The sequence below is a fragment of the Rattus norvegicus genome, chromosome 4 (assembly GCF_036323735.1).
Source record: "Rattus norvegicus strain BN/NHsdMcwi chromosome 4, GRCr8, whole genome shotgun sequence".
Classification (NCBI taxonomy): Eukaryota; Metazoa; Chordata; class Mammalia; order Rodentia; family Muridae; genus Rattus; species Rattus norvegicus.
Genome location: NC_086022.1, coordinates 96,273,736 through 96,299,115, shown reverse-complemented (window position 1 = coordinate 96,299,115; position 25,380 = coordinate 96,273,736). Strand labels below are relative to the sequence as shown.

General features: G+C 40.6%; 1 protein-coding gene across 1 annotated transcript in view; it reads right to left on the bottom strand.

The window, feature by feature from the left end:
* The window catches only part of Ndnf (neuron-derived neurotrophic factor), a 37,478-nt gene extending 12,509 nt beyond the window's left edge, over positions 1-24,969 (bottom strand). Inside the window, exon 1 of the mRNA NM_001399535.1 lies at positions 24,483-24,969. The gene's annotated coding sequence lies outside the window, so the exon portion shown is untranslated. The remainder of the gene's footprint in view (positions 1-24,482) is intronic.
* Between the last annotated feature and the right edge of the window lie 411 nt (positions 24,970-25,380).

The window sequence follows — 25,380 nt, the reverse complement described above, 5'->3', positions numbered from 1 at the left end:
ACAAAATCAAATGTGGTTAGGGGCTGGAGAGATGGCTCAGCGGTTAAGAGAACCTGTTTTTCCAGAGGTCCTGAGTTCAAGTCTCAACAACCACATGGTAGCTTACAACCATCTATAATGAGTTCTGATGTCCTCTCCTGGCATGCAGGTGCACATGCAGATAGAGCACTCACATACATAAAATAAATAAATAAATCTTTAAGAAATATATTTAAAATGTGCTTAGGAAGATTGCCTATTTTAACCAAATAAAACATATTTGGACATTCCTTTTCGTAGTACAGTTCCTAAACTTTGCCTCCCCAGAGGCAGTTGCTTAAGTGTCTTGAGAATGTGAGGATCTGACTACTCCAGGGCAGCACACCTCAGTAGCCTCCTTGCCTGCCCATGAAGCTGTCAACTGTCCAGTTCCACTAAGTGAACCTAGGCTGACTGTCTGTTTAGGAAAGTCTGGGATGGAGAGAAGCTGCATTCCATGACTATTAGAAATAGCACAAATTTATAAATGGTAAATTCGCATGAAAAATTAATGATTTTGTACATGAAGTAAAGTTTTTTGTGTGAAATTTTTGATGAGTGAGGTCATGTTGGGGCTCAAAAAGTTTTAGAAGCATTTCAAAGTTTTTTGTTTGTTTGTTTGATTTGATCAGGGACTTGTCAACCTAGCATCCTTGGAGGATAAAGCCTTGGGATACAAAAGTGAGAGTAGTCACTGCCAGTGGTTAAGGCTGAGGGCTCCCTAAACCTAGCTGCCTCCTTCTTCATCTGTAGGAGTCACAGGTCAGGAAGCCACCTGAAGACAATGGTATTAGAGCTGAGGCTGCACCTCTGGGGGATGCTAGCCCAGGAATCTTGCTCCTTCCTTAGATAGCCACATTAACTATGACAAACTAATTATTAGCTTGAATATTGAAATAGACTCCAACCAAGAGAAAACAGAGTTAACTCTATAAAGTTAAAAAGTAAATTGGCACATAACAGTTATATACATTCAAGACAAACAGGATGGTAACTTGATGCATGTATGTAACATACACTGATCAAGTCAGAATAATTAACATTTTTATATTCTTAAACTTCTATTATGCACGTATGTCGGGAACATTCAGACATTTTCTTCTAGTTCGTAGGATGCATTTACTGAATTATTTCAATACATATCCACTTTGCTTTGCCATCTTCAGTATTGTTTCTTCCATGTTAAAATATGGGATGATCAGTGAATTGGACAACCTAAGTCCATTCTCTAGAACACCAATGGTAGAAACTTCCACACAAAATAAATAAATAAATAAATAAATAAATAAATAAAGTATGCTTAAAATACTGACTTTTGAACCATCGTGTGTGACATAATATAAATTCCGTGTTTTGAGGTTATATTCATTTCAAACTCTTCTCTGTAAAACCAGTCTGCCCCGATCATCATAATTGACATGACAAATACAATGGGTGTCAGAAACCAAAAACATATCTGGTAGAACTATATTAAGAAAATATGATATTTTGATAAATAAAAGCAGACGCTAGATCTAGATAAATGTTAGATAATGGACATGAAATAGTTGGGAAGGGGAAAGTTCCTGTGATGAATATTAGTCATTTTCTCAATGTTATCAGATTATAGACAGGATTTATTTTTAATAAAATACACTTTGAGAAAGAGCCAGGAGCAATCAACCATTATTTTGCAAACATAATATGTAGAATTTAATGCATAATTTATACTCTGATCGAAAATGGACTTATTTAGAGATTGTTTAAATGGAAGGCTTAAAGTTTATAGTTCTTTAACCCATGTGTTCTCTCTAAAACTTTCATTCTAAGGATTAGCTACTTCAATTTAAAAAAAATAGTGTACAAAATAATAGGTTTTGATGCCAGACTCTCACTTACATGTTGTCTTACACTTTTCCATCATTCTAGGCACCCCCCATCTCTTCTCCCATCCTCCTGGCCCCTTCCTTCCTCAACTTATCATCCTGCTTTCATGTTGCTTGTGAGCAATTAGCCACTTTAAATAAACAACTGGAAATGCATTCCTTTTCAGAGGAAGCCTTGCTAAGTCAGTCTCTAAGAACAGACTTCTAAAATTACAGAAGTGCCCTCTAATGGCATAACTTCTTTTGCTTCTCTGCTATCTCTCCATAGCCAGAGCTTTAAAGTTTGAATTCAGTAGCATTAACCAGGCCAGGCAAGGAGGCATATACATATAATCTCAGCTCTTGGGAGATAGAAGTAGGAGGGTCAGGACTGCAAGTTCACCCTCAGCTACATAACAGTTTATGGCTAGCCTAAGCTACAATGAGACTTTTTTTACTCACAGAAACAAAAATAGCATCCCTCCCTTTCCCAAAATAAAACAACACAAGCCCCCAAGCAACAATAATTAAAAACTCACTTGTCAGAATTTCACTTTCAGAATGACTTCTTACATGGCCATCTGGAGGGTAATGTGTGGATTGTGACCATGTGTAGCAAGGAATCTTGTTTTCCTTCTACCACAGCATGTGTATAGCTCAATCAGATGTAAAAAGTTGCCAGGATGGTTCCACATCTACCTCAAATATGTATGCAAACACATATGCAATCATGCACATGCATATGCTGCACTAAGAATGTCAGTTGACATGGCTGTATGACGACTAACAATCCAGAAAAACTGCACGCTGCTATTCTAAATACCTAGTAGGGTTGCTGTCACGGTATGGACTGGAAGTTTCTGTTGTCTAGATCAGAGAGATGTTAACAATTCTCTGCCAATGCTTACATTGTCGAAAGCCTTTCACCTTAACAGCATGCACCTTTAAATCCTGTGGAGACTAAAGAAAGAATCTGGGTGTCTGGATGTCCCAAAGTCTTTGGGATTACAGGCTACAAACACATGAGATAATCTTATTGTCTGGAAGGACAATATATGTCAGATTAGAAGTTACAAAAAAAAAGGTTTCTTTTTCTTTTCCCCTCCTCTTCCACTCCCCCGTTCATCTTCTTCACTCCATTTCTGTTTCCATCTCTAGTTCTTTCTCCTTCTCTATCCGTGACTCCACCTCTATTTCTATCACTATTTCTATGACTGTTCCACCTCCTTCATCTCCATCTCATCTCCATCATGTCTGTCAGCCCCAGCTCTATCCAGCTCTTTCCTAGGAACTGATGAGTGAAGATACATTGGTTCTGAAATATCATCTCAAGATTACCATGCATTCTATACTGACAATGATGGGGAGAGCCCAAGAAGAATACACAATAGGATCTATATTTAGTTGTGTGCTGTAAGCACATGCATATATTTTTCAGGTCAAAGTATGTAGAAATATATGGTGATGTAGAAGTGAAACTCAATGAGGAGTTGTCCTAAAGGATGAGTCTGTTCAATGCAAAATGTGGCATCTGCTGCTGCTGTGTGGTGAGAAGGCACACACTACAGTGAGGCTGATGTGATAATAGTTTGTTTTAGAACTTGGGTGCAGACATGCATCTATCTCATTTTCTTCACCTTTGCTGGACTCGGAAGAGTACAGGATGAGGTGAAGACAGGTTGTAAAGAAGAAGTCAATAAATAAGTAGATGCTTTATTTTCAATTATTGGGACATGTGTGTCTGTTTAATGGGTATGTGCACATAAGTACAGGTACCCTCAGAGGCCAGATTTGATAACATTACAATTATAGGCAGGTGTGAGTCACCTGATGTTAGTTCTGGGCTCCAACTCTCTGAAAGAGCAGTACACACTCTTACCTGCTGAGACACCTCTCCAGTCACAACCAATGAAGAAATAGGAGCTGCTTTCAGTACATAAACTAAGGAATAGGGCAAATAATGGGAAACTGAAGATGCACCGTTTAGTCTGAGACATTCAACATTAATTTGAAATTCTCCTTTTATAATTTTGATTTATTAATATTTATTCAATCATTTATTTGTGTATGTGGGTGCTGTCTATGTGTGGGGATAGGTATGTCTTGGTGCGTGTGTGTTGTTGCATGAATGTGTGGAGACCAGAGAACAATGTCCAGGACTTAGTTTCCTCTTTCTAACATGTGGATCCCAGGAATCCCACTCAAACATTCCAGCTTGCTAGCAAGAGCTTTTACCAACTTAGCCATCTTTCTGACCTTCAAATTTTTATCCTATGGATCCTTTAGTGTAGTAAAAATAAAGTCAAACTGATCCCTCTTTTCTATAAACTTGGAGAAATGCTAAATGGCCAGACATAAGCAAAGTAAAACCTTAAAGCACACTGTCTAAGCCCAAGTCCACAACTGATTCCATACGCAAACAAGTGAAGCTTGCAGTCTGACACCTAGAGCATCTACATACAGCCCGTGGGTGGACTCACCCACCTGCCAGTCCTGAGCAAACCATTGGCTTGTTAGGCGAACACTATTTACTATTTAACCTGTTTAAACAGTAATAAAAAGCAAATACACTGGATGAGGTTTTGCTATACAAATACATTCAATGGATTTTAACCACAAGTTCTAACAGCAATCTTGAGTAGAAACCATTTTAAGCGACTAGAAGTCTTGCTTTAGTATTTATAGACTACTGTCCTACCACCATCACCAAAGTAACGTGTGGAAGAAACGGTTCCTCTGGCTAATAACTCTAAGTCACACTTCATCATGAAGGGAAGTCTGGGAAGGAACTCAAGACAGGAACCACAAAGCAGTAACTGAAGTAGAGGCCATAGAAGAATGAATTCTCCTTACCAGCTAGCCTCTCATGGTTTACTCAGTTTGCTTTCTTCCATAACCTAGGGCATTCTACCCTGGGGTGACACTCCACAGTGGGCTGGGCCCTACCCCGGTCAATCATTAATCAACAAAAGGTTCCCAAAGACTTGCCTACAGGTCAATCAGATGGAAATATTTTCTCAATTAAGTTCCCTTCTTCCAAGATGATTCCAGCTTGGGTTAAATTAGCTACGAACTAATCAGAAGACCTACTGCTAGTTATGTTATTGTTGGCGGTAATCTGTAAGTCTGGTAAATAAAAACTGTGTGGTTTGTGATAAATCCGACCAAGAATTTCTTACTAAGTGGCAGCATGATGTAAATGAAGACACGAAACTTCCTCAGGACTGCCACCAACAGCTCTCTTCAGTGGTGTTACTGGAATGAAAGCGAACATGTCCAACTTCCCTCGATGGTAATCAAAGTCTGTAATATCTTTGCAGAAAACATGAACATATTTATAAAGAACGGCATCAGGTGATGATAGCCATTCTGTGCTATAAATCATAACATCAAATTCCTGGTGTAAACAGGCTGCACAAAGGATACAATTTTAAAACACCCACATCGAGATTTCCTTTATAGTACTTGAAATAAATTCAAAGCAACTCCAAGCCCCACAAAGGGAAGACTATCCTGAATGACTTGAAGAAGATGCATCTGGAATAAATGAAATTTAATGTTTAATTACAGAGTAGAAAGTGCATGATTATAATTGAGTGAGGATAATTTAAGGAATGGCACTCCACAAAGATTTCTGTTATTTTCCTTTCATGCAAATATTTAGTCATTTAAATTTCTATTATTAAACTAGAGGGCGTTTGTTTTTATTTACATCATCTAAGCTCAAGTGATAATATATTTAAGTGATTGATCTAGCTGTAAAGGAAAATGTGGTGTTGGTCTAAGGACTGGTCCTTGTGTCTGCACCAACCTGCAGGCAGTCAGCAAGGAGACTGCTCTGGTACCCTAGTGTGCCAGAGCTTGTCTTTTGGATGCAATAGTCCCTTCAAGACAGAACCGCAAAAAGTAATATTTAAATTCCTAGAAGTGGTTTGATTTTGTTGTCTTTTCAAAAAACAAAAATGTTGACTAAAGTTAGTTGATAGTTTGCAAAAAAAATAAATAAATAAAAGTAAAAATAAATAAAAAACAAAATAAAACAAAAATATCCCCTGATTTGGTTGAATATTAAAGAAATTAATGCACTGTAGTTTGGGATTTCCATATGTAAAAAGAAAGTCCTGCATAGGAGGCTCCTAGTGTGTCCTGTGGTGTGGTCTCAGCAGATGACAACGGTGCTCCCATGCAAAGATGTCCTTGTGGGGACATCCCTGTTAACAGAATCTGCTGTCACTCCGTAGAGCCACAATTATGAAGGGCTTTAGAGTTCATTACCCCAGTGATTCCAACATCCTCAAGCACTTCCCCCAGTGACTGCCAACTTTCTGAAGGGAAATTGAATTAATATAAGAAGCACTGTAAAATTAAAACCTGCCAAAGATTTAAATAAAGTCTCCATGCGGTTATCATCCGCTCAGATCCTCCTGGTAAGAAGTTAGTGACAGGGCCAAAGTCAAGGGCATTCTAATTTTAAATGGCCAAGGGTACAGAGTCAGAACTACTTGAGAGAAGAACACATTTTAAATTAAGTAACCTTGCCTTCTTACTGTTGTTAAGGCCAAAAAGAGCACAATAGCAACAAAAATGGCCCAAATAAATGCACCTTAAACAGCCATAGTCTTTGATGTGGGAAACCAGACTTAGTTTACCAAATGAAAGAAGATTTAAACTGCAGTGGATGGGGGACCACAAGATATGGCCAAGTCCAAGGACAGTGTGTAGGATAATGAAAAGTAACACTGAAACAAAGGAGAGGACGCTGTATCCTTATCAAAACGTCCTCTGGATGGGAGATAACTGGGTGAGTTCCTGCCTTCTCGGGAGCAGCTAATAATTCATAGACTGAAGAGAACCTGTGGAGAGGGAAGAAGTATGCAGTTGCTTTTCTTGCTTGTGTTTGACAGCTATGCTGCTTTTTATTTTCCTGTCCGTTTGCAGCAGAATGAAAGTGGCTTCCGGTACAGTGTTCCCAAGCAGTCTATTCCCTGCACATCTCGTTCTCTGCAGAGACCCATGGGACAGAGACCATTAGCCCAAGCACATGTCAGCAGAGAAGCAGAGACAGCAACACACACACTCAATTTAACTTCATAGTTACTTCTGAGACATGGACTTACCAAAAATGAAATATGAACAAAAACTAATATTAAAAAGCCAAGTTGCTAATAAGTGCCTTGCCAATTGCTAACTTAGTACTCCAAACTGAGCTGGGTGATGAAGGGACTCAACAATGATAACAAAATCGCCTACAAATGCAAAAGCATTGGTATTTTCTCTCACATGGGGACATATCATAAAGTGCATATTGTAGTCAGAGTAATAAATAGCACACAAATACAAACAGGAAAACAATGTTGGCTGCTATTCATTGCCATGTAGAAAATTAGAATAGGCCTGTATTAAAGAACAGTGGTGAAAGCAACTTCATCCTGAGTGTTTAGAGTGTTTCATGGGGAAAATGACATTTACATTGAGATTTAAACAGAAAGAGAATGCCCGAGAATCAAAGGCCAAAGGAAAGAGCATCCTGTACAGAGAAATGTCTGCAGCTAAGGTCCTGTGTGGGACTAAGCTTGGGGTATTGACAAAGGCAAAGGTCACTGGTGGAACATAGAGGAAGAGGGAGACAGAGGGAGGCAAAACGCAGGTCACAAAAACCTCACCACCATATCAAAGATTTTGGATTCTATTCTGAATGTGATAAAAAGCTCTGTAAGTAGAACAAGTCCCTGGGCTAATCTGTACTATCTGTTTATTTGTCTATCTGTCTGTCTATCATCTGTCTGTCTGTCTGTCTGTCTAACTATCTATCATCTTCCTATCTACCTACCTCTCTATATTCATCCATCTATCCATCTAACAATAACTCTGTATTGTGTAGGGAACCAATTGTAAGGGGAGGGTGACTATAGAAATTAAAAAAAAATTCAATCTAGTCTCTTAAAACCATAGAGGCTCTAGTGGATGCCAGTGGCAGAGTATAGGTGACTTGGAGGGAAAGACAAAGAATAATGGAGCAGCTTTAGGATATGTTTTACAAACTAGATTACAGAGAGTACAGAGGAGGTGAAGACAGGATTATGGTGAAGAATTGAGGATATGATACTAGGGTGCAACCTAAGAAATCAGAGAGAATTTAAATTAGGTAGAACTGATACAATGTCATAATAAATTACTACCTATCTAAGATGCAACTTTTAAATCTAATTCTTTTCTTAACTTTTACATCTATTTTTTTTATTTGTGCTTGCCACAGAGTGCATGTGGACGGGTCAGAGGAAAATTTGCAGGGGTCAATTCCGTTCTTCTACTGTCCTTCCAGGCATCAAATTAGATAGTCAGCTTTGGCAGTCATCACCTTATCCACAAGGCCATCTCTCCAAGCCTAAGTAATTCTTATGCCAAATAAAATGTGATGAGAATTCTATGGAGGGGAGGAAAAACTCAAGTATGCAGTGGTGACATGTGTGACCTAAAAAAAGTGAAAGTCTTGACTTCAATTGTCATAATGCAAAATAGGATCCAGAAATAGAAAAGGCTGATGAGACATACTGAGAATGCATGAACACACACAGACACACACACACACACACACACATGATTGTACCTAATGAAATTATATTTCAAGTGGAGGGATGCAAAATACTCCAGGTGTTCTAATTTATCAAATTTATCAAAAGACACAGAGAACCAAGAGCCCTTAAGCTGTATCTTAGCTTAGTGTAATACTAGTAAGTCAGAAACAAACAAGAAAAATGAACACAGATGTTATGAAGAAAACTGACTTGAAGCACATAACAGACACCAGCTCTCTTCCTGACTGTGTCTTAACAGATAGCTAAAAAAAAAAATTAGGAGCCCACCTACAAATCAGTATTTGCCCTATGTCACTTAACTTGTACTTAGCAGCATTTTTATATAGGCAGTCCCAGTTTGAGGAATCACACAGAACAGGCTGTGTGGGGAGACATGGATCTATCGGGCTTTCTAGAACTAGATTTTCACTGAGGAAGCAGATGGCTGCCTCATAAAGACTGGAAGGGATCAAATGCTATCAGGGCCCAAGACAGAAAAGGATCAACTGGCTGCCTCATGGAATGGCAATGCACTGAGGAGGTGGACAGTCCCAAATGGGAAATCATGCTTTGTAGTAGAGCCAGGTGCTAACTAAGCTCTGCTGGATTGAGTGGCCTAACTGGCTAGCTACCGGATCACCTATGCTGAGATGGACTGGTCTTGCTGGGCCTCATGGACTGAATACTGAATCCTCTGTACTTAGACACACACAACGCTAGTCTTGTTTGTGAGTGAGAACACAATGACAGTTAGAATAATAGAAAAACTATAACAGGAAAGAAGAGTCTACAAAAACACACGGACTCTTCTCTCTTCTCATCCATAAGTAACAACCTTAAATCTTCACCTACTTTCTGTCAAATTCAGGTAATCTGTGTCACTTTCTCAAAAGACCAGAAACATTCTAATCTCCAAAAAGAAGGAGGTATTTAAATTATTCAACTTCAAAGATATTCCTGTTTCTACGACAAACCTGGTTTTGAAAATTGCTTTGGTGATTCTCCAGCTGTGTCTGCTAAACACATGGGCCGCATCTTCCATAACGCTTTGATCAAAGAAAGCTTTTATAATCCAGCTCCTAGTGGTGAAATTAAAAGCAAGCCCCACCAACAAGAAGAAGCTGCTTTAGAACAGCAAGCATGGTGGAACCACAGTGTTCAATGGGCAACTGGCCAAGCACTGCTTGGGTACAGAGGCTTCGCTAAGATCTGGCTGAGGAACCCTGAAACAGCAATGAACAATTCTTGTGAAGTGTTTGCACCTGTCAGGCTCACACTGTGCTTAGAGAGACAAAGAGCAAGGAAAGAATTAGATTGGATTAATATGCCAATTCCAGAGAACAATGGACCCTGAACAGAAAATGGACCCACCAAAGGGGCTGGAGAACATAGGGATATGGTGGGTCTTCCAGGCTCTGAGGACAGAGAGGACAGCTGTGAGGAAGAACATCTCAGCAGGGGTCTTAATAAAGGCTAGAATAAAGAGGAAGCTATGCAAAGCTGGGGGTGTTGGAATTAGAAGGGACTTCAGACCTGAGGAATATGGGCAGCACTGTTGGTCATCTCTCAGGTCTTATATTTAGGGATCTGTCCATATCTGTGTTAACTGCAACTACCAGTCAAGAAGAGTATTATGTGATAGAAATTTTCCCAGGGAGGCATTAAACTCGTTCCAGAGAGGGAGCACCTAAATCCAACTTGGTGCTCCAGTGAGTTTTATTGGGGTTTCTTACAGGAATATGGGTGAGGGCTTACTTACAGGAGCTGAAATTACTCAAGGATAGCTTCATCATCCAAGCCCACCCCAGCATAAATGACAGTCAGCAAAACTGGAAACCTGGAACACACTGCACAGTCTTCAGGCAGCTCAACAGGTTAGAGTATCATTTCTAGATGCCTTGGTTGTCTCAACCTATGGTAGTCTGCTTGGATGGTTTCTGCTTCTTTCAGGCATCTGGACAGTGGTGAGTTGCCTTTGTTGTTTAACTTCTCTGAGACCATTTTTTGCAACTCAGTTTCCTTCCATCTGAATGGGACTCTTAGCCTTTATTGCTTCCTGTGGCAGGGAGGAGTCTACTGAATCTGATCAGTTTCAGGGACTTCCTGGAGCAGTTTTGAGTTACTTACCTTCTGACTTAAGGAGCTTTCCTGAATGATGGAATGTTTCAGTCTTGGAAGAAATGGTTTCATAGCTGTTACAGTAGGTAACACAGCCAGGAAAACAGGTCTTGGCTCAGATCAGTTGAGGAATAATGGGCTGGAGTCAAAGCGACTCCAAGGTCCATTACCACACATATCAGAAGCAAAGGGAACCACCCCCCACCCCCAACTCATCCCAAAGACCAGAAGGAAGTGCAGATGAGACTAAGTGAAGTAAGAACAATATTTCCTGGCAAGACCATTAATGTTAGAACTATTGCAACAGTCCAAGGATGCCTTCCCACCTTCTGGAGCCAGACAACAAAACAGAGCTCTGTAGACTCCAGGAGTCTCAGGATGGCAGCAAGATGCTGCTCACTTGTAGGGTTTGATATCTAAGCCTTCTCTGTACATGTCAGTAAAGCAGCTTGTGTTTGTTTGGTTCCTATTGTTAGTCCTCTGCCCCAGGGGGAGGGTGCTCCAGAAGTAAATAAGGCAGAATCACAGTCTTTGGAAGAATCCTGAATTTGATTCTTATTGTGCTATCCCATCTCTTTTGAATTGTAAGGCTTTTTATATGTATTTTTTCTCTAAAAGTGTTCTCATGAGACTTAATTCCACAAGTTTATGAGAATAAATTTCTTTTTATTTACCTTGACATCCTTAGGTGGTTATTTTTAGTTTGCTTGCACAAAATGGTCACAGAATATTTGCCGAGTTATAATGTCTGCCTCTGAAATGATAATATCAAAGACCAAAGCAATCTAGACTGTTTCCTATCAGAAAAATCCCAATTGTTTCTATCATGTGAGAGGAACTTAGGGATGGCAGCTTGCTAGAGCCTCTCAGCTCAATCTGAACTTCAGACCCATGTTCGTTCTGATCACCCAGCAGTGGAAAATGGCATAGTGATGACTTCTTCTAGTTAGGCTCCAAAGTCAAACTCGAATCTCCTTCTTCTGGCAGAGCATTCCTGTGCCATTATGACTGTAGGGAATGTGTGGCCCTGCTCTGAGCCTCAGAGTCCAGTATTAGGTCATGGAAGTCCTTATTAGGCAGCTGGAGGAGTGATATGCTGTGTTAAGGGAAGAGTGTGCCTCACTCACAATAGTCTTTGAAGCTATCAATTGAGAACATCCATGCTCTGTTAACCATCAAATCCTGTCAACCCACCTACTTCATGTGTCATTTCTCCTATCCAAATGGCCAATGCCAAAAATTATCAATGCTCTGGCCTGCTTTTATACTCTGCACAATATTCACATGACAACCACGTCAAAAATTTGTTTGCCAGATTGTTTTCTATTACGGTGAAGCTAAAATTCCAGTTGTATGGGCGTCTATTCCTCTAGCTCCTACTCACTCTGAAAAACTCATTTCTCCAACTTTCTCCCACCCTGCTTTATACTCCCAGCACAGGCTAGTCCTGAGCTGAAACGTACCTTCTGTAAGAACATTGATAACAACAGGGAAATCCATTCACACACTTTTACTGACAACCATCTTAAATTCTGTTTGTATATATGAGATCCCCAAGTGTTCAACAGCTAATAATGCTAATCACAGAGCACAGCATCAAGCTGATTTTGTAGGAACACATAAGTTAATGAAAATGAGAATATTGAAATGGGTTCCTTATTAAATAGAGCTCTTTCACCAAGTAATAACATGAGCTGAAGAGAAAAAAGGAACGTCTGCTTTTGACAATTTTAAAATTTGCCAAATGTACAACAGATTGTTATATGAACCTGAAGTAGCTTAGAAGCATATCCTTAGTATTTTGAGGTACATATCAAAAAGGCAGGCACTCGCAAGGCTGCTGTGTCCAGAGGGGCATGAGGAAGATGACCCAGATATGTGCTAGAAAGATGTCTTTTCTCCTAAAGAACATAGAAATACTCTGGCAGTAAATAGAGCAGTATTTATGTGGGGAGTAGCTATTATTTTCCTTTGAAACTGTATTGGAATACATTCTGATCTGAGGAAAGAAGTATCATCTTCTCAAACTAACAGACGCAAATCATCTTGGTTAAGCAGGTCTGGGGTGTGTCCTCAGACTGGTCCTGTAACCTAAGGATGCTGATAACTCCTGGGCTGCACCAAACACTCAGGTATAGCTGCTTTTGTCCCTCTGAATCTTTTGATTTTCATGAATTTTTATTTTGAAACTTTCAAAACATTAATCTCTATCATCTTCTCAAAGTGAGTAAAATAAAGATAATGAATGCCGTAGAGACTGAGTAAATAAATGGAGGCTTTAGATAGTTAAAATTGGTGAAATTCTAAATTGTTGTCTGTAAAAAAAAAAAGAAGAGAACGTAGAAATGTGTCTTGTTACCTTTTTAAAAAAGAATCTGAAAGTAATAATTGTTAAATATATATTTTTCTTTTACAGAAGTCCAGCCCCTTTCCCCGAACAAAGGCACATTTTGGAAAGATGAGATAATATCCTCTGAGGAGGAAGTTCCGGGCCTCCTAGTCATTTAGAGAACCTGGTGCAAACACAGCTCTCTTTTACTTTCTCTACTTAGCTCTCTCATCTAGCTCACATCCAGCCTCTCAGGTGAACTCCTTCCACATCTTGTTTTCCCATCAATTCAAGACCAAAATCTCCTACAGATTTAAGTCTAGGCCTGTTCTCTGTTCTTTTTCATCCTTCTCTACCTTTCCCGCAAATTTCTGTTCATTCAAGTTTGGAGAGCTAAAAGGCTGTCAAAGCAAAGTGAAAAGAAAAGAGAAGAGAAGAGAAGAGAAGAAAAGAAAAGAAAAGAAAAGAAAAGAAAAGAAAAGAAAAGAAAAGAAAAGTGGGACTGAACATGTGGTAAAAGATCCGAGGTGCGGAAGAATTGGCTAATCCTTGAACTTGAGTGTAACTCTGAGCCTCAGTCTTCATTTCCTCATCTACTATGGAGACCAAGATGCCTCAGATTAAACAGAAATGTTTTTAAATTAAAGATCCTCTCGATTTATATACATATCGTGTAAATGTATCTGCTTAGACTAGCTGTACAAATGGAATCTTTTTCCACACACTGGGGACTGGGGAAGAAACCCAGGACTTTATTAACACTAGGCAAGCACTCTGCCACTGAGCATCAAACTGGATTAAATAAGAAAAGACATGTTTTTACCATATTCTTAATAAATGCACATAGGAGGAGTTTCAGAGGCGAACTGATCTATCTTTGCTGGCTTACCTGTCAGGTAAATGGCTATGTCATTATTCAATTACACATGGTATAGAAGCAGAAGGGTCAAGATACTAGGTGTGTGTGTGTGTATGTGTGTGTGTGTGTGTGTGTGTGTGTGTGTGTGTGTGTTTGTAACCATGGATATGATTTTTCCTCCTCATCAAAGATGACATAATTGTACGTAATAGTAGGTCAAAAGGGCTCAGTTTTCACAGGAGAGCTCTTCCCTGCAGCTTCATCTACATCTGTGCTTTAAAGCTTACAGCCGATGCTCTCACTCATCCGACAAGCTTACAGCCTATGCTCTCACTCATCCGACAAGCTTACAGCCTATGCTCTCACTCATCCGACAAGCTTACAGCCTATGCTCTCACTCATCCGACAAGCTTACAGCCTATGCTCTCACTCATCCGACAAGCTTACAGCCGATGCTCTCACTCATCTGACAGAATGAAAATGATATATGTCCTTATTTTTCCAAAGGAAAAAGTTAATTCCCCTATGTATTAGTAACTTGGATTAAAAAGCTTTTATGCACTTAAAAGGTACTTTTAAGTTTAATTTGGAAAACCCTTTGCTTGAGGATTTCATATATGAAACTATTGGATTTTGTAAAATCCACCCCCTCTATCTCTCCCTTCCAGGTCTTCGTTCTCCTCCCCAGTTCTTCCCTCCCACATTCATGTGCACTTTAAATCCACTAAGTCCGTTCATGTTATCAGTTTGTGTAATGGTGTAGGGCCATTTGCTTGAATATGGGTTGCCTGTCAGGAGGTCACATCTGAAATAATCTAATTTTCCCTCCCACAGCAACTATCAACTGCCAATAGCTCTTCATATTGGGGAGGGGCTGCCTGAGTCCCCGACCACCACTGATGCTGGAATTTTGGCTGGTTTGATCTTGTGGAGTCTTAGAGCATTAAGTCATACCTGATCTATGTCTTAGTACATTTCTATCATGACCGGAAGACACTGTCACAAAGGTCCTCTATTATTCCTGACTCTTACATATTCTACCATTTTTTTTGTCTGTGATGTCCCTAATCTTTGAGGTTGGAACAAGTGATAAAAATGTCCCACTTAGGGTTAAGAACTTCACAGTCTCTTATTCTCTGCATTTGGACCAATTGTAAGTCTCTGTATCAAATGCCATATATTGCAAAAAGAAGCACCTGTGACAAAGGTTGAGCGCTGCACTAATTTATGGGTATAAAGGTAAATGTTTAGGATAGGGATGAATACTATGTCCATTTAGCTAGATAATGGTAGTAAGTTCTTTTGGGGGTCTATGGCCTATCCAGGTACAGGTTCTTAGCATATTGAAAAGAACATGCCTGGCCTCCATTTTCTGTTGCAAGCCTTTAATCTAGTTGGAAAATCATTGGTTACTCCTATATTTGTGACACTATTATACCAATACGTATATCTTGCCGAGGCTATTCACTTTCAGAGCTTGCATGGGTCACAGCTAACTGATGACTTTTCTCCCCTAGTAGCAACTTCCAGCACTATGTAAACCTCTCTAGTAAAGATGAAGCTCCCAGGTCAATGACAGATGAATTGCTTTGTATCTCAGGACTCAAGTCTATGGTGTCTTCAACACCACAGGGTCTTACTATCAAGTACTGGATAGTAACTAAGAACAACACAATAACCTGTCTGTATTGGTTTTGGAAGTCTGCCCACTGGTTAACAACTTGAAGCGAAGGCAATTATTACACAGAGCATTGGGCTTCTCCTTTGAAAGCATAGGACATTTGGGAGAGGCATTATCCTCTCGAATAGAGTCACTTTATTTAAACTCTTGTTTAATCACAGACCTGACCTACCTTTAGTCCTATGTCTTAAGAACACTACAGTTAAAGGAATAAAATATCTGCTGAACTACTAAATACAATTAATTTGCAAGAGGTTGTATTTTTGTTTTCCAGTGATAAAGTTACTATACAAAACTTAAACATCTCAGTACTGTAGACTACATGTCTCAAATAAATGTCCAACTCATTTTTCTAATCCTAACATTTCTTATTAGTTTCTACTTACTTAAAACAATCATTTTATTTCTTACCTCCCCGATGAATGCTAAGGTATTTGAATTTCTTTCTCAATTATACATACATGTATATGAATGTTCATATAAGACCACACTTACATAAAGAAATGCAGAGAACTGACTCAAAAATAGCATGTCTGGCAGTACTCATGTAGACATTTACATAAAGAAACACAGAGGACAGGCAAAAAAAATAGCGATCTGGCAGTACTCAATACCCAGAGACTTCCAAAGCTGGTCAGTGAGAGCAAAGAGGAGGAAGAAGAAACAAATAGAACACCTTCAAGAATCAATTTCCCAAACACTCGTGGATTAACAGCAACTGAAATTTGCTATGCCTTTCCCCACGGAGCAGCGTGTATGAAGACTTATTTGCTTCAATATTGCGTAGGGGATGTTGAAGATTATGTCAGAATGCACATAGAGGTCATTTTACTTTCAGTTGATTTCCCTTGTCTAAAAAACAAGCTAAGTTTCTAGAAAGATAGGTATGAATCAACATTTGTCTATTCACCGTAGATACCTTCTGTGCTATTTGGAACCAGAATGACTACTTTTTACTTTCAAACTAAAGATAAATTAATCATAAGCAATTAATTTTTTTTTCTTAAAAGTATTTAACAAATCATCCCTAAACCAAACAAAACATTTAGTAAACAGCTCAACACTGTGATCCTGCAACCTAAGCTAGAAATATAATTTTTAAATGTTTTACTTTTATTTTTTTGTGCATGGGGGGGGAAGGTGTGATGTACACATGTCTAACATGAAAGTTAGAGAACACCTTGGTAAGCTTCATCCTCTCCTTTCACTATGTAGGACCCCAGAATTAGCACCCAGGGCCTCAGACTTTATAAGAAAATAACATTCCTGGGTCAATAAATATAAAAATGTGCAAAGTTTATCTATACAAATTAACTTAGTTATTAATTTCAACTCAAATTTTGTAAAATTTTAAAAATCAACTTTGCTCATGAGTCAAAGAATTAGTGCTATGTTTAAAAGTTCCTGTGAGTTTGTGTGTCTTCATTGAGCTGATGCCTCAGACTTCCTATTAGCAGGAGGATGTTACAGAAATCAAGGGACTTGGAAATGTTTTGTAAACAACAAATCTTACATAGAAGACTAATAATATTAATGAGTAAAAACATTGTCATCCATGTTTAAAATTCAAAATACAGGAACAACTTTAATATCAGTTAATAACTGACAACTTTGTAGAAAACCAAATTTTCAAGGAAAAGCTCAAAATGCAACACGTAGTGCATGAAAAAGTGGAAAGTGATTTCAAACTGTAATATATACTTATATACTATGATTTCCAATTTTGTGTTTCAATGGAGTGTGTGTGTGTGTGTGTGTGTGTGTGTGTGTGTGTGTGTGTACGTATGTATGTATGTTTCTTGTGCTATTTACTTCATTCTGGTTTTTGTTTGCTTGTTTTGTGTTTTGTTTTGCCTGTTTGTCTTCTAAAGAGAGAGAGTTGGATAGGTACAGAGGTGGGGAGGATCTGGGAGAAAATGAAAGAAGAGAAACTGGGATCAGAATGAAGAGCATCATTAATTTAATGAGGGCATCAACCAAACATGAGGTCATTGTATTTGTATGTGTGACCCATGAAGATGGCCAAGAGGTAGAATTATTAGCAAAGGAAATTATTGGAAAGATAGGTTGCTCAAAAGAGAGAGAGAGAGAGAGAGAAGGAAAGAAAGAAAAGAATACACACACATACATGCATATATGTTCAATTCTCTAAATTTCAGTGTTATATTGGTCTCTTTTTTACTTGGTTTTATCCTTTCAGATCTTAGCTTATAATTTTTATTATTATAATTATGATATAATTTTATTGTTACTGTTGGGGTATTTTTACTATTATAGAAGGCCCTGAAAAATAAATTTCCTTTTAAATTAATAAAAAGCTCTTTTTCCTTTTATCTCCACCTTGTTAACAGCTGGGCAGGGACACTTTCCTCAGATCACTACCTCTTAGCTCATTTGTTAAGGGAGAATCCTGATCCCGATGCTGTGAGTGTCGATAGCTATTTAAGAAGCAACTTCATTTTTCCATAAAACCCATTAAATTTTCATAACAGATTTCCACAAACTTTGAACAGTCACCAATAAAGCAAAAAAAAAAAAAAAAAAAAAACAAAGCCAGCTGCCCATCAGGGAGCCAACCCCCTGCCCCTGATCTTTGTCACTATTGTGGCAATAAATGTCTCTTCAATTAGTTGGTCCATGAATGTCAGAATCTATCCCAACCCAAACCTTTCAATAATGAAGTCCGGCGAATGTTTACACTTGATGAAACTGACTAGCACAGGACATTTAGAGCTATGGGAAGCCATGTAACCACACGCTGCTACATCTCTCCCATTCAAACTATATTTAGTATACGGGCTTTAAGATGAATTTGAAAGCTAAAATGGATCTTGTATGTTTATATTGTGCAAATTGCCCTGTATGGTACTGTGAGATACATCCTAGTTTTGGAGTAAAATCTGCAGTGTTCTGCTTGGCCATGCCTATATGTTTTGTGTGCAAATGAGGAGCAGCAGCAACCTGCCAAGATGTATAAGCTGGTTGTGGATTGTGCTTTACCACAATATTCTATACCCTGTAACTATTCATTTTCCAACAGTCTCTTGATACTTGTTGCATCTAAGCTGGAGAGACCACCAATCCTAAACAAATAGGCCTTTTAAAGTTAGCACTCTTTCTCAAACACGCCTGCTGGCAGTAAATAGCAAAACACTGAATATTCATTGCCAGTGATCTGAGTAGAACTCTTTACGTGTAACACTTTGTTCAGTTGATATTGTTATAATTTAAAAGTGCGCACGCTCCTTGATAAAACAGGATACAATAATCCTCTACAGTTTGCTTTAATTATGAGCTCAGAGATTACTGTTCCTTTTATAAAACGAAAACTTCAGCCAGGCATGGCACAGCAGTGCATGCCCTTAATCTCAGCACTCGTGAGGCAGAGTCGGATGCATCTCTGTGAGATTGTAGAACCTCCCAGTCTATATAGCAAATTTAGACCAGTTAGGGCAACATCGTGAGACTTTATCTCAAAACAAAACAAAACAAAACAAAACAAAACAAAACAAAAACAAAACGAACTGAACAAAAACATTAACAACAAAAAGACAAAAGAAAGGAAAGATAAAATGTTAATTGTATCGTTCCATGATACCTTCATCTTTGTAGATAAGCCCACAAGGCCACGAATTTAGGGAAGTTACCAGAAATACTGACTTTTAGTTATGGGTAAAATGTACACTTAAATACATCTTTTTTACAGTGCCTTTAAACTGTTACAGACACGGCAGCTGGAAGACAGCATTCACCCGGAGTCCTCTTGGAGTAAACAGCACGATCTTCACCGCACTGCATCCCCACTGTCTGTGGCATCGGCAGTCTCTGCTGCAGTGGGGAAGCAGGTACACGTGCCTGTGCGGCACGGAATCACAGGTTTGTAATTTGGCCATGTTAAAAGTTTCCATGCTGCACAGTGTCGAAGAATTTTGCTTTAATGAGTTGATTTCTAATAACGAATAATCAAATTTTGACGGCCTTCCAAACTTTACTAACCTGTTATTTTTTATTTTTTTTTTTTTGGTTCTTTTTTCCGGAGCTGGGGACCGAACCCAGGGCCTTGCGCTTCCTAGGCAAGCGCTCTACCACTGAGCTAAATCCCCAACCCCTAACCTGTTATTTTTAAAAGTCTTTTTATCATTCTCAACCAACAAAAGGGCCACATATTATTTACAAAACAACAACAACAACAAAACCTAAAGCAGATGTTTGTTGAGTTAATTATGTTAACCATATACATTTTACTACTTTGGGGTTGTAACATGTTTCTTGCCATCAGGATGTAAAGTAAATAAATAACTTAATAAAAGAAAATAAAAATAAAGGGGATAATTGCTTCAGAATTTTTATGTGTGAGTCTAATACACTTCAGGAAAATATATAAAATGGCAAATACGTGCTATTCAAAGTTGCAGTTGGAATAAAAAATGACAAAAGCTCAAATTTATTCACCAACTATCTAAAGTCTATTTCCAAAAGTTTGAAAGAATAACAAGACTTAATCCTGAACTCCCTGTGCTTTTGTTATAGCACTGAGGACGTTTAGAGCGAAGCTTACATGGAGCCTTGCTCCGTGAGTTCCCGGCAACAATGGCATTGTTGCAGGGCCCAGTGTTCAGCTGTTCTGTGGTCAGACCTGTTCCTTCAATTACAGGATGAGGACGCAGACCTATGCTTCCCCTTTCTCTGCACCCATCAGATGCTCTATTCTTAATTTCTAAAGGGCAAAAGAAGCAAATGGTTTTATTTATGACATCTATGTTATATACAATATACGCTTTTCAAATCTTTCAGAAGAGTGAGATTTGTGGAGTTGGTCTTTGCAGTTTTTATTATTATTATTAATTGTTGTTATTGTTATTATTGTTATTGTTATTATTATTCTACAAAGAGAGCTTACAATGGACCTCTTTGCAAGTGCCAGGTGATATCTTCAATGTGTTAAGAAATATGTGAACATGCACAAACACATTATAATACCGTGCCCCACACTCTGAGGTTATGGTCTATGTACTACTGTGAAATATAACAAACTATTATATTTCCTGAATTTAGTTTTCTTCCTAGATGAAACTCAACCAAGAGGTTTGACTCTATACATCTTGCCATTTTATTTGTCTTTTGTGTGTGTGTGTGTGTGTGTGTGTGTGTGTGTGTGTGTGTGTATGTCACTTTTAATATATAGGGAAGAAATAAAAGCTATCTGGACCCAGGGCATAAAACATGGAGTATTTTTACGAGTCTTTATTTTATGAGTATGAGAGTTTTGCCCACACATATGTATACACATCACATATGTGTCTTTTGCCCTTGGAGGTCCAAAGAAAGCATTGGAGTCCATGGACATGGAATCACAGAGGGTTGTGAGCCACTAGGTGGGTTCTGGAAACTGAAACCAGGTCCTCTGCCAGAGCAACAAGTGTTCTTAGTCACCGAGCCACCTCTCTAGCCTTAATATAGAGTGTGTTTTAGGGGAATATTTAAATACTAGCAAAGTTGTGATTTAAAATCAGTTTTGAAGCCAATGTTTTGTGTTGTTAATTTTTAAACAACTCATCTGTGCTGTGTCTACTAACCAGGAAATGAGCCAACTGAGGATGGACAAATTATATTTTTCAGAATAATCACTCCAAAAATAACGTAGGGAACATAGAAATGAATCAGTGGAGTGACTTCGTATTCCTTTGAAGCAGAACAAGGAACTGCGCATATACGTTCCTCCTGGTGATTAGCAAGGACTATTCTGTAACTGTGCTTCAGCGGGTTACTGTTCCTCCAATACGACATGACAAGAAAACGGGGGAAATGAACACTTACGAGAGCGTATCAAGCATCTCATCACAGGCGAACTGAGGACGAGACACTAAAATAAAGGAATCTGTGCAACTATGTGGGATTCACATGGCATTCGTGCTTTCTGATAATTACTCAAAATCTGTTTTCATGTTAACCTGAAAAGCTTCATTCTCACCACAGTGATTGGAGGTTGGGGTATTAAGTCAACCAGTTTGAAAACAGATAGAGCATTCTGACCTCTGGTTAGGCACAATAGAACTGCTAAGGAACCAGCCCTGAGATCTTTCTTAATAATTTGTTAGAGCTTTAAAAATACATGGCTTTCTCCACCACAGAGTCCTGCTCATAAGTCCATATGAGAAAGCCTAAAGTCAGAAAGGCCAAATTCATGATGTCAATGGAAAGTCCCTAAATTACATGAAGATGACCTGTTTTGGCTGCTTAGAATGTTACATCCTCTTGCACTATATGATAATATTATGAGTTTTTTCTAAGATTCCTAGTTTAGCACACGGATGCTAAGACCCAGGACAAATAAACTAAAAGCCGGGCACTTTTTGTTCGTACAAGGAAGGTTTGCAATTACACATTTTGTGACATCTTCAGAGATAAAAGCTCTGTGTGCAAGTGATTAAAGGATGCTGTCATTTCTACTGAAATAAATGCATAATAAGCCACATATAATTCATAACAATTTAGTCCCATCAGAGAGTTCTAGCTTCTTTTTTTTATGATGGTTGCTAATTAAATGCTGCCTGATTCTTTGACATAAAGGTTTAATGAATAAAACGTTCTGATATAAAAATTAAAATAGGGATATAAAGTTGCAAGCTGTTGGGATTCAAGTGTATGGTGAAGATTAAGAACAGTCACGAAAGAGCTGTGGAGAAAAGAATTACTCTAAGTGAAAAAGAAGGGTTTTAAAGTTTTCTTTCTCTCTCTCCCTCTCTCTCTCTCTCTCTCTCTCTCTCTCTCTCTCTCTCTCTCTGTGTGTGTGTGTGTGTGTGTGTGTGTGTGTGTGTGTGTGTGTGTGTGTGTGTCTGTGCGTGTGTGCTGGAACAGAACTGATGTCCTTTGCCCTTTGTGAGAGAATTAAAAGCTCTTAACCTCTGAGACATCACTCCAACCCTTGGAAGAAAAGTTTTTGGTGGAAATTTGAAACAGTACTAATCTCTCTACATTGTGGGGGGGGGGGCACATTCCCAGTTGTTCCACCATCCCCCAAATTGGAATTTAATTTCACAAGAGTCACTTTTAGAGAATGAGTGGTGGGATATTTTAATACAATCCTGAATATAGGTTTAGATTGAAAATGGGAATTGGGACCATAATTAATTATGTTGCCAAGTTTTTTAAACTCTGAAAAATCAAAGCGATGAAAATGACATTTCGTAGGGTTGCAGCCTCTACAACTTCCAGAGTTAAAACTGGTAAAATGACAGTATCTTTTTTGACAGTTTGATTAATTCCATATGCGGAATGAGTGTGGGGAATGAATACAGTTGTGGTGTTGGCCCTTTCCGAAACCACTGTAATAAGAGCCTGACATAAAACCAAGTGAGTGTAAACACAGACTTCAGCTGGGGTGATGGCCTTATTAGCACTCTTAATACTTAATAATGAATAATAATAAATACCACCGTCCCCCAGCACACTCTGCTCAGAATGCGTACTGCTTCTTGCATCCATCCATCACTCTTTCAGGATAATAAAACAATTCAAACGCAGCATCCAATCCTCAGCAGCTGCTCTCTCGGGAGGGAGGGCTGTCTTATCTGTTTTATCTCCACTTCTGTGAGCTCCGGAGGGTTTTATTTAGTTTCAATGGGACAGGGAATGTCGTGGGGGTCCTGTTTATTGCCATTGATGACTCCCCTTCCCAGTTCTCACAGGCACTCAGAAACCCGGTGGAGGAGATGGGGAGGAATAGAGACTCTCAAAAAAAAAAGAAAAAGAAAAAAAGGGGCCACAAAGCAAGTGGCGGAGGAGGGGGAGGGTGGAGAAAGAATGAGAAGGTAATGGTTTGGAGACCCCCCCCGCAACTCAAGGCAAATAAACAAAGCACTTTAGCGGAACTTAAAGACAAGAATTAAACAAATGACCACGCTAAGTTGCTTAAAAGAACTCCGTTTTAAAAAAAAATCAAAAGCGGAGACTTTTAAAGGTTCATTCTCCGATTCCAGGTCTTGGTTTCAGGGAGCTAACGGTCCCCAGAGCAGATAATGGACAGCGCTCTGCAGGGACAAGGAGGAGGGCGGTGACCTATGGGATTGGGGTGAGCCAGCTCCGAGCCACCCTACTGCAGCTGGAGCGACCGACTTCATGAATTCTCACACCTCGGCCTGGGACTGGGAAGAGAGGAAGAGTGGGAATGAAGCTCGAGTGACAAAGTGAAAGAGCACCCCAAATCACAGTTGCGAAGCTCCCGGGAAGAGCGGAGCGGGTGTGAAAGCTAGTACTTTAACTCTGGAGGCTCCCTGCGCGACGAAGAGAAAGGTGGCTCGGACTAGAGAGTCCGGTCTGCCACACACTCTGGAGAGGTCACCACACAGAGTGGCCGCTGAGACGGCGGGAGGGTGTCCTGACCTCTGTAGCTACTCTGCTAAGCTGTGGAAAGTATGAGCCGGACCTAGACCACCCAGCTTAGGGAAGCTTCTCTAAGGATACTGGTCTGCGTGGCAGAGGACAAATGAGGAGAGAGCACGGGGTCGCTAGGCTAGTCCCAGAAGATTCCTGCCACCGCCCGCCGCGCAGCCACCTTCTGCAGGGATCCCACCGTCGTGCTGCACTCCGCGAGTCCTGCAAGCCTCGCAGACCCACGCTACTGCCCCCGAATACCTCCCGCCCCAACACACAGTCCGGCAGAACTAGCATATATGGAGGAGGACTTCGAACCCGGGAAGAGAAGCAAGAACCCCCACCCCCCTACCCCCGCCAACAGGCCAAAGTCTGTCTAGACAGGGCTAGGATAAAGACAGCGGTTTCGGGGACCCACTCCAGCCCGAAGCAGAGTCCATCTCCCCAGCACTGGCGCTGTCTGCCTACCTAATCCATCTCTGACCCAGCCACAGACCACCCAGACAAGCCCAGCGAGAGCTGCCCACGTCCACGTTCTAGAGAACCTCTGATCGCTCCCTTCCAGTGTGAGGATGCACCTCAACCCCTACCACACACCAGCCCGTAGGTGCAAACGCAGTCGGGCCAGGTCCGCAAGGCGCACGAGGGTCGGGGAGGCGAGGATCGATTCGATCTTGCTCCTTACCTTAAAGAATTTGTTTTTTCTAGCGGGAAGAGGAAAGTTTGTTTGGTTGGTTATTTTTTTTTTCTCCCCGGGAGTGTGCTGTGCGGACAAAACCCAGGTCCCGGGATCCCACCAAGATGTCAAGTACCAGGATCCACCAACCGAGGGGACCTGCACGCTAGGGCAAAATGAAATGCCCAAGTGTCCGAACTTTGTGGCGAGCGCTGCAAACTTCCAAGGCGGGCAGAAGGCCGGCGACACGCGGCCGCAGAAGTTGCAGCGAAGTGGCTCAGGCGGCAGCGCCGGGCCGGGGGTCGCGGGACAGCGCAGGCAGATGCGGGCGACGGGTGGCGGGGGGATGTTGAATGGAGCTGGCACTGCCGGACAGGCTGGCTCGCTGAATGCCCGCGCGGGATGCAGAGGCAGAGTCCGGTGCACCGGCGACAGAGGCGGCGGCTGTACGCGGCTCACTAAGCTCTGCTCTCTCGCCGCTCCGGGCAAGGAGTGTGCGCTGGCTCCTAATGTCACTGCAGAGCTTGAGCCTCTGCCCCTCCCAGCCCGCCCGCCGCTGCCCGCTGCCCCGCCTTCCTCTGCCCGCCGCTCCCCCTTCGTGCCTCGCGCCCTCTCTCCCGCTGCGCGCCAGCGTGCAACACACACACACACACACACACACACACACACACACACACACACACACACACACACACACTCAAGCGCGCGCGCGCGCGCGTTCCTTTGCTGCCTCTCTCTCGCATACATTCCGGTCCAGCGACCCAGAGCTCCTCACACAAGAACCTAGTGGGGCTGCGGTGGCCTGGGGTTGGGGGGTGTCACAGTGTCAAAGGACACATTGCTTTCTTTAGGTCCCTGCCACCAGGGGGTGGGGAGAGGGGTGGGAGGGCGCCTTTGAGACCCCCAA